We start from the raw sequence: 9490 nt of genomic DNA on the forward strand, positions 1-9490 counted from the left end.
TAGAATAGAATAGAATAGAATAGAATAGAATAGAATAGAATAGAATACTAAAACTGAAACTTAATCTTCCGCATTAACCATAAAATTGCAAGCAATTTCTCTACTCTCTCTACAGCCTACTCCTTCTTTCACATTACTCCAAGCCATCACACACCTTGACTTAACTTTGAGCTGTTTCAGTGGCCACCAAGTGAGGGTTGTGCAGGGGCTTCCCAGAGGGAACTGGCTACAAGCAACAGGACAGAGCTCATTTTACCAACAGGAAAACCTTTGTGAGGCTCAGCAAGGGCATGGCATGAATGAAATCATGCAGAGTTGCAACAGTTTGAAATTTTGCAAGCAGTCAAGGTTTACACCAATCCTTAGCTAATCAGGATTAGGACATTTCTTGCCCCTTCCTCTGCTGACTACACTCTGGGAAAGGTTACAGGGCTCCTTAAGCCGAGCGGCTAATCCCACAAAACAGCTGATATGACACATTTATGTGTGTCACTTTAAAAAATGGTGTGCCTTTGTCATTGTTAGAGACCTCGTGAGAGTGTCACTCCTTTTGAGCAGCTTCTCAATCACTCGTGTTTTATGTCTTCTATAAAGTCAGGAATAACTTGAAAGTGAAAATTCCCCAAATGTCAAACCCAGTGAATGAAAGCCCCATCCCTGCACGGGGTGGAGGCTTTCTGGGATGGCTGCTCACTCCCCTGTAACAACAGATACATGTTGTGGATTGCAGGAATCTTCTGGTCTTGGAGAGATGGTCACCCTCCATCTGAATTAGCCTTGCACGCTCCCTTTCTGCTAAGAAACACTTCAGAAAATTGTATTTAGACATACATATATTTCCACAAAAATAGCTTACCCTGAGGATTAAGAAGTCAAATTGAAAAAACAGCCTCCTGAGCAGAGCCATCCAGCAGTTCATGCACATCACGGGCTCAGCAGAGGACTCACTCAGTACCAGATCTCACTCAGATACCATTTCCCTGCAAAAAAGCAGTGCTTATCAGATCAGAAGGCCTGGGTTAATGCTGCAGCTCAGAGGCATGACATTAAGACTGAGGGGATGTGTGAGCTGCAAAGGCAAAAGGTCTCCACAAATGTCTAAGCCAGACGCAGTGTTGCAACGCTTGCTAAGTTACAGTGAGAGCTTGTGATATCACACGCTTTTTTCTGCCAAGTCGCCACAAGGAAGAGGTCTGCATGTTTATTAAAGGAGGAAAACCAAGGGCCATGGCCAAAAATGTGAAGGTGCAATCTTGAGGCTTTTTTTTTTTTTTTTTTTAATTCCTTATTTTGAAGGATTTGGAGCAGACAGTGCAGCAGTTTGCACATTAGCATGAGCCACAAAGCACAGCAACATGCACTGCTCCCTCTGCCAGTCCTGGCTCTCCTAATTCCCTTGTCAGGGCAGCAGGGAGCTGGGCCCTGGGGTGGTGTTTATACATACGTATATACATATACATACATACATATGCATGGATAAACACACATATATATACCTGCCTACACACCAGCCAGCTGACCCCATTGCCAAGGATCAGGTTTTCATGAACACTAAGCATTCATATTCTCAAAAGAAATAATGGGAGCCATGGATTCTCTTCACATCTCTCCATGCCCTAAGGCATGCCTATAATAGAAAACCTGCCCTACTTTAACCAGATCAGTTTTAAAATGCCAGGTCTTAACAGTGAGATTTTTGCCACGTAAGTAGTTTAGACAGAGCCAGATATTACATATATCTAATGGATCTATGAAAAGGATATTTCTACTGAAGAGGCCATGGTAACATTTAATAGTGTGTAAAGCCCATGTAGGAATTTTTTTTTCAATGAGAAAATCCTAAGTTTTCCATACTGTTAATGTCCAGTTGGATTATCCTTCCTTCTATGATGGCCAAAGAGAAGGCTATTCCTTTTATTTGCGACCATGCCATTCCAGAGCAGAATTTTACCTGCAACACAGCTACTAATATCATTTCCATCCTTCTTGAGGTTTTCCTTCTCTGCTCTCTTTCCCTTCTTCACTGTCTTTCAGGCAGCCTTTGCACTGTAGAAAATAACAGTCCTATGAAGAGACTGCATTTCAGATGCAATGCTGAATTTCTGCTGTGGATGTGAAAAGACAACCTGGAAAAGGCAGTCAATCTCCCAATGTGGCCATCGTAGCACCCAGCTCATGGCTGAACGCCCTGCAGGATGCTCTGGAGTGAGTCCCTTCTCCCAGTTCTTCATCCTCCTCACCCATACAACAGAGAAAGCAGTGATACATGTCACTCTGAGCTTTCTGAATGAAAGCCATATTAAACATGTATTGTTGCTGTTAAGATTTGTTACTATTCAAACTTGTATTTCATTTCTCAGCTGCAAAGTGCAAGACGTTACCTGGCATTTAACTCACAACTATGTCTACAGATTTGATTATTTGGCATCCAAGTTGTGCTTCAGGCAAGAAAAAGCGCCTGCTTGTCTTACAGCTGTCTCAAATCCATGTAACAAATGCCAACAGCTCTAGCAATCTATCTTGTTCTTAACACATGCCTTATCTTAAGAAGGTCATGTTTCACATTGAATTTTCCAAACCCAGGGAATTCATAGCAAGCTCTCATCTGATTTTCGCCATTTAACTAAAACAGTCAATCCACTCACAGAAGAAATGTGATTCATAGGAATTTGACATGGAAGAATCCAGTACATTATTCAAGCCCAGTTCAGAACTGGACAGTAAAAAGAAAGACCTTGAATACTTTCAGCTGCAAAATAAACTGAAGGCACTATGATGCGAAAGATGGGGATGAAATTAACTGAAAGATATTTGTTTTGTTTCTACTTTCTAAGAGTGAGAGAGAATAAGATTTATTCTTTGTCTGAACCCCGGCATATTCTTTTAAAATAGACTAAAAGATGAAATATCCAAAAAGCCTCTGCTGGGTGATCATTTATCTTTAGTGAGGAGTGCTACAGTGAACTCAGGTGCCTTCTGTCAGATCATTTCACTCTGGTAAGGGAATGAGTACCCAACAAGCAATGCTTTACTGGCAACAGATGTCACATCAGGACTCCTGAGCTTTGCTGCTAACACGCAATTACCTTTACAATCCCTTTTACCTCACATTGCACAACATTTGCTTGATTGTGTTTCAGGTTCCCTTTTCATAGGAAAAATCAATACAGTCTGCTGCCACAGAGCAGGTCTGGGATGACATGACTTGCGACTGTTAGCAGGTTTGACAGAATGAAGGTTTGTTTATTGGCACCCTGCTGTTAAAATTCACCTATTTCACATATGCAGATTGCAGTTTTAAAATGCTTAAATTGCATCCCAAGGGTGTAGTCCTATCCCATACGTTCAGTGTAGCTGATTCAGTGTGGCAGGATTTAAATTTGTATTTCCTCAAACACACAGCAGAGACAACAGCTTTCTCATAGACCCAATCACCATTTTGAAGACAAGGCTTTGCTTCAATGTCTAAGACTTAACTAAAGCCGCTTGCAGATCACATTTGCCATCCTAGTCTTATCCCCCAATCTGAGGCACCTCGACAGCCTTGAGAGATTGCGGAAGTTCAATGTGCAAAGTTGTATCGATGGAATCCATGTAAGTACTTAAAAAAAAAATTAATAATAATACTTACACCAAGCACCATTTTCATTTGAAAATCAGCTTATAACTGTGGATTTCTCTGCATTTCCATTAGTGAGCAGCTTAGCAGCTGCGGCACCCGCACCTTCCCTATGATTGAAAAAATAGAGATTTGTGGGGCTATTAGGTGAACAAAACCCCTAAATTCTTCCCTTGCTATAGCCAAACTAGAAAAACAAACTCCTGTGAGAAAGCAAAGGTGAGATGGAGGAATTAACTAAATCTTTGGAGACCATAAATCTGTGCTACAAAACTCTTTAAACTTTGATGCTTACTGCTTTTAGGTCCAGAAACATCAGCTCCAAAAAACAGGAAACGACAGCACTTTTCATGATTTGGTCACTGAAGAAACTATTTGCACTGTTACATCACAATGAGTCCAGCGAGAGCCATTTCCTGCAAGCTTTCTCTTTACTGAACAAGACCAAGAAATCTTGAGTAATAGGAAGACAAGCAAGGACACCACAGGTCATCGAGTCTGCTGGAGATTTGACTGTGCTTTGGACAGAGGCCTGGCTGATTTTAACAGACTGTGCTCATTTCTACTGTATTTCCCATATCAAGCACTTCCCATGTACTGCCTGGATTTCAGCATTTCTTTAGTCCGCCTGCACATTGGCTAAAATAAAGCTGAGAGAGATCACTTGGGGAAAATGCTCAAATATCTAAAAGTACTAGCAGGTAAATATCTGCCCTTTTGGCAAATTAAAAATAAATATGCAGTGTAACATAGTCAGCATAGTTACCTTGGAGGTATGCTGGGCAAAGTGAGACTTCAGATCCCAGGAACTCCAAGTGAAACACGAGCTTTGCAGCACGTCTGCAAAGAGCCAAGCATGCCATCATCCACAGGCTGTGAGAAACCAGGACAGGACTGGGAATCACACCATGATTTATGCTAACATTGCCCTCTATCAGAGACTTTAGGTAAAGATGATCAAATGATGCATGAATTTTCTATTGAACAAATTTATTGTTACAGTTAGGATAAGGCACATACAACTACAAGAACTGTGAACAAATACAGAATTGTATTTCTGTGAGGATGTGATTAGGCAGTCAGTGGAAATACAGTTTAACAGCTCAATCTTCCTGTGGCCTCTCAGCCTCCTATTCTCACACCAGCTCTGTCCTTCCCAGTGACACATTTGCACAGCCACTGAGTAAATCAGGTAGAAAAAATTATTCAACTGAAAAACAACAGAGGAAAAGAGAGCTGGTTTTTAGCTACATCAGTCCAATGCATGGCTGCAGGATGCTTGTGCTGGTGCAGTCCTGGGCAGAAGGAAGGTGACGCAGGGTAGGGAACAGCAGCCAAGGGCACAGGAGGGACACTCTTCAGTCTGTCACCGATGCCATATTTTCTTATCAAGCTAGGCCCTAAGGCCTTTCCTCAATGCCATGGTGCGACATAGAAAATATTTGGTTGGGGTAATAACCAAAAGTTTTGAATAAGTAAATTTAAGCACATACATTAATTTTGACCAGCTTAATGTATGTGCTTAAATTTACTTATTCAAAACTTTTGGTTGTAACCTCAATCAAATATTTTTAATTTTTTTTTTAATTTTTATTTAATTTTTAAATAATTTTTTGGAGAAAAATTCCTCTGGTCAGTTGTATAGAGATGAGACAGAATTTTTGTTTTCCCTATCAAAAACACCCAGGTAGTAACATGGATTATCTCTACTTTGGACAGCAGCTTCTAAGGTTCCACCTGAAAGGCACGGGGGATGTCCTGCTTCTTTAAATGAGTGCTTACAGACCTGGGAGTAGAGCTTCATTATCATTTCTATCTTCATTCTTAAAATCTTTCTTAAAATGTGATTACATAGCACTTCAATTTCTTGGGATACACAGAGATATAATTCACTGAAATACTCTTCTGTGACACTGAATTTATCTGACACAACATTATTTAGTAAAGATTCATCATAGGTTCAGGCATTGAACTGGTGAAGTGACACTTGGAATCACTGGTGTTTACACAGCCCACTCTGGTTGCTCAAACACATCTCAAAGCATCCAACCACACTGCTCACAGAAAGACATGTAACTGCCTGAACGCTGTGCCCCCACAAAGGTCTGCTGGCATTGCCAGGCCAGCTGAATGCTGCTGCAGAAGCAGGCATGGTGACCAGAAGGCACGTCCCCTGGCCTCATGTTACACGAGAGCGGGACTGACACAGACCTGGTGTGCAGATGGAAGAGCTGCGCAGCTCCGTGGCTGAAATGTGTCACAGGCCCCAGGCTTCTCTGAAGCCTTCCCAGTCTCCTTGGATCAAAACAGGGAAGCTGCTAGGGAAGAAACTCTGTCTGCTACACTAAGCTTGGCTGAAGAAAACATACAGCTTGCAAATATCATTTTCAAAGGTTTAAATTTCAGTCTTAAGGCTTGTGTCTCCAGGCAACATCAAGAAAGATTAAAATGCAATCTGCTTTCATACCTAGCTTTTTCTAAAATGCTTTCAGGGCTTATATCACCACCTCTAGGAGAAAATGAAGTAAGTAACAAAGTCATTGCAGTAGAATCAAAAGGCGTGATCTTTTCATTTCATTTATTTTGGAAACATTCATCACTGAGAGGGAACATGGAATAGAAACCTAGGCTCACTATGTAAACGACAGGGCTTTATGGGACAGAGTCCTTGAGTGGCTTCTGACCTCAGCCTGCAATGGGCTCTCTGGCCAAGGCTCCTGCATAGCAGGTGTGGATTTCCAATGAGAGTGCTGGTAGCTGGGGACTCCCCATTGCTGCCTGGCATGGCACATGTGCTCTGGGTCATATGAGCACTGTGGGGCTATTCTAGCCCTGGGTAGTGTTATTTCCATCACTATCCATCTCATCTGTTCTTATTTTCACTCTCCAAATTCAGAAGTGCACTCACTGTGTGCAGCTGTAAAAGATCAGGCCTAAAGGGCAACACTGCCACCCTGCCGTCTCTTGCCTAACTCCTAGGTTAAGTTTTCTTGATGATAAAGGTCCAGTAATTTTATCTGCAAATAGCCCTGTGTGCCCTTTGGCACGCTTGGGTCAACTTGTGTTTAGCCTGTGCATAAGTGTTTTACTGAACCAAAAAGAGTTATTTGGATGAGTTATTGAAAACTGAACGTTAGCCTATGTGGAGAGTTGGTCTTTGACAAAAATTTGTGTTAAAGAATGAGATTTGTTTGCAATGATTCAAGGATATTATTACCATAAAACATACAACAGAAAACAACTGAGGACAAAAAGACCCACTACAGTTCTCCTTTCACCGACAAAATTTTTTATAAACAAATTTTTCCAGCTATAAAAAGACTGTTTGCTATTTCTTTCTAAGTGTGCATAAAAATACCCGTCAGGGCACGTGGAGCAATGATATGGTAAGTATGTTTACAAAAAATATTAGTGAACATATCTGTTTAATCTACCATATACCCACTCATATCACAACATCTCTGGTGTTAAATATTAGTCCTTTCCTGTGTTCTCCATGATACCATTAACAATTAGTGCATGCCAGGCTTGGGTTTCTCATTGTGCATGCTGAAGCTCACTCTGACTGTGTTTAATCTGAGGGTGCTAATATATTGATTCCGTGATTTGTGTTAATTCTTTTTTCCATCTTTGTTGTTTTATTTCCTAGTGAAGAGTTACAGATTTCCTATGGGCCTGGCCCCACCCACTTGACTCTCACCCACTGGATATCTATAAGCACTGATGAGACTCCCTGTCTATCTTCTCTTCTCCAGGCTGAACAGTCCCAGGTCTCAGCCTTTCCTCATAAGGGAGGTGCTCCAGGCTCCTCATCCTCTTTGCAGCTCTTTTCTGGACTCTTTCCAGTAGTTCCCGTCTATCTTGTACTGAAGAGCCCAGAATTGGACACAAGAATCCAGACATGGCCTCACCAGGGCAGAGTAGAGGGGGGATCACCTCCCTCAATGTACTGGCCACGCTCCTCTTGATGCACCCCAGAATACTGCTGACCTTGGCTACAAGGGCCAACCTGTTATCCACCAGGGTACCCAGGTCCTTCTCCACAGAACTCCTTTCCAGAAGGCCATCCCCTAAATCCATATCAATGCCCGTGGCTACTCCTCCCCATGCTTTGAATTCTACACTTGCCCTTGTCGTACTTCATCAAGTTCCTCTCTACCCAGCACTCCACCTGTCCAGGTCTCAATGAATGGCAGCACAACCTTCTGGCATGTCAGTCACTCCTCACAGCTGCATATCAGCAGCAAACTGCTGGGTGGGGGGCACTCTATCTCTTCATCCAGGTCCCTGATGAAGATGTTGAACAAGACTGTTGCCATTATACAGGTTAGAAATGCTTGCTATTCCTCCGTGCTTAACAGTGTAATTCACTGACTATCCTGTTTATTCACAGAGGTTAATGCCAACTTTCCATCTGATATCTTAGAGCTACGGATAACTAAAAAAAAAATCTTATCTTGTTCCAAAAATAACATAGCTATTGACTTGCCTTTGCTAGTTAGTGTCAGTATATGGCATATGTTGCTATATTCGCAGAAAATAACTTGGAATAATAATGAGAAAATGTACTTATTTCTAAGTACACAAGAGTTTCTACTGAAAGCTGAATGACTGTTAATTCAGCCACTAAGATATAATTCTTGCTGGAATTTGGTACTCAAACGTCTAAAAATAAATTGGCAAACTTTTAAAGTGGGTGAGCTTCTTTTTTACTATATCATTTCAGAGTATGCTTTTTCTTTTCTTTTTTTTTTTTTTTTTTTTTTTTTTTTTTTGAGTGATGTGAAAAATGTATGTCTAAGAAAATTCTACCAGTTTAGGTACATCTAGGATATTATGAATGGCTGCGGGCAGCTCCATGATGGGACTGGATTTAGAAGCCTCTAGTGATTGAAGAACAACATGATGGAAGACTGACTTGCCACATTAGGAGCTGTTTCACAACATTTATGCTTCAAATTTGACTAAGAAGTTTGGAGCAGCTAGGTCTACAAATATTTACAAGGAAGAAGACCACTTGTAGAATAGGAGCCTGGATTTGCTCCACAGAGTTCATAGGGCTGGGACTATGTGAAGTCACATTTTTGGTATCTGTTATCACGGCTGTGCTTTCTCTGTGTTGCCAGTGGAAGGGAGTTCTCCATTATTCATTTGCAGCTACAGGACGGCTCTAAATTGTGCATACTTGAGAAAAAAAGGAAAAGAAAAAAACAGGAAAGAATAATTTGGTTCATGAAAACCAAGGAATCACCAAAGTAGCTTGCTTTTTGTGCATGGCTCCTGGTTTCTCCAAATACTGTTGTGATTAAGATAATAAGCAGTTTGAAACAGTAGAAGGAATTCACTTCTTAAGTACTGCAGCAATCTTCAGCATGCTATTTTTTTCTTAGAAATTACACTGTGAAGTGATAAAGAGGAGTTTTAGGGCCAGAATAAAACTGCAATGGTTTTTCTCTAAAGCTGTCTTTTCCCAGTGTCTCCCAGAAGGCATATTGTGTTCTTTTTTTCTGTAGGACAGAAGCAATAAAGCAATTAAGTACACATATGTGGTGCTCAGGGACATGATTTAGCGGGGAGTTGTTAGAGTTAGGGTAGTATGGTTAGGTTGTGGTTGAAATCGATGATCTTTAAGGTCTTTTCCAACCTGAGCAATTCTATGATTCTATGATACACTACAAGTGTTCAGAAAAGGGCAATGAAGGTGTGAGGGGTCTGGAGCACAGGTCTTATGGGGAGCAACTGAGGGAACTGGGATTGTTCAGTCTGGAGAAGAGGAGGCTCAGGGGAGCCCTTATCCTCTATAACTGCCTGAAAGTAATCCCTGGTGAGGTGGGAGTCGACCTCTTCTCCTGGATACAGTGCCAGGAGTGA

Source organism: Lagopus leucura, unplaced genomic scaffold (genome assembly GCF_019238085.1).
Source record: "Lagopus leucura isolate 7727_CA_CO unplaced genomic scaffold, USGS_WTPT01 Super-Scaffold_100002, whole genome shotgun sequence".
In the NCBI taxonomy this organism is placed as follows: Eukaryota; Metazoa; Chordata; class Aves; order Galliformes; family Phasianidae; genus Lagopus; species Lagopus leucura.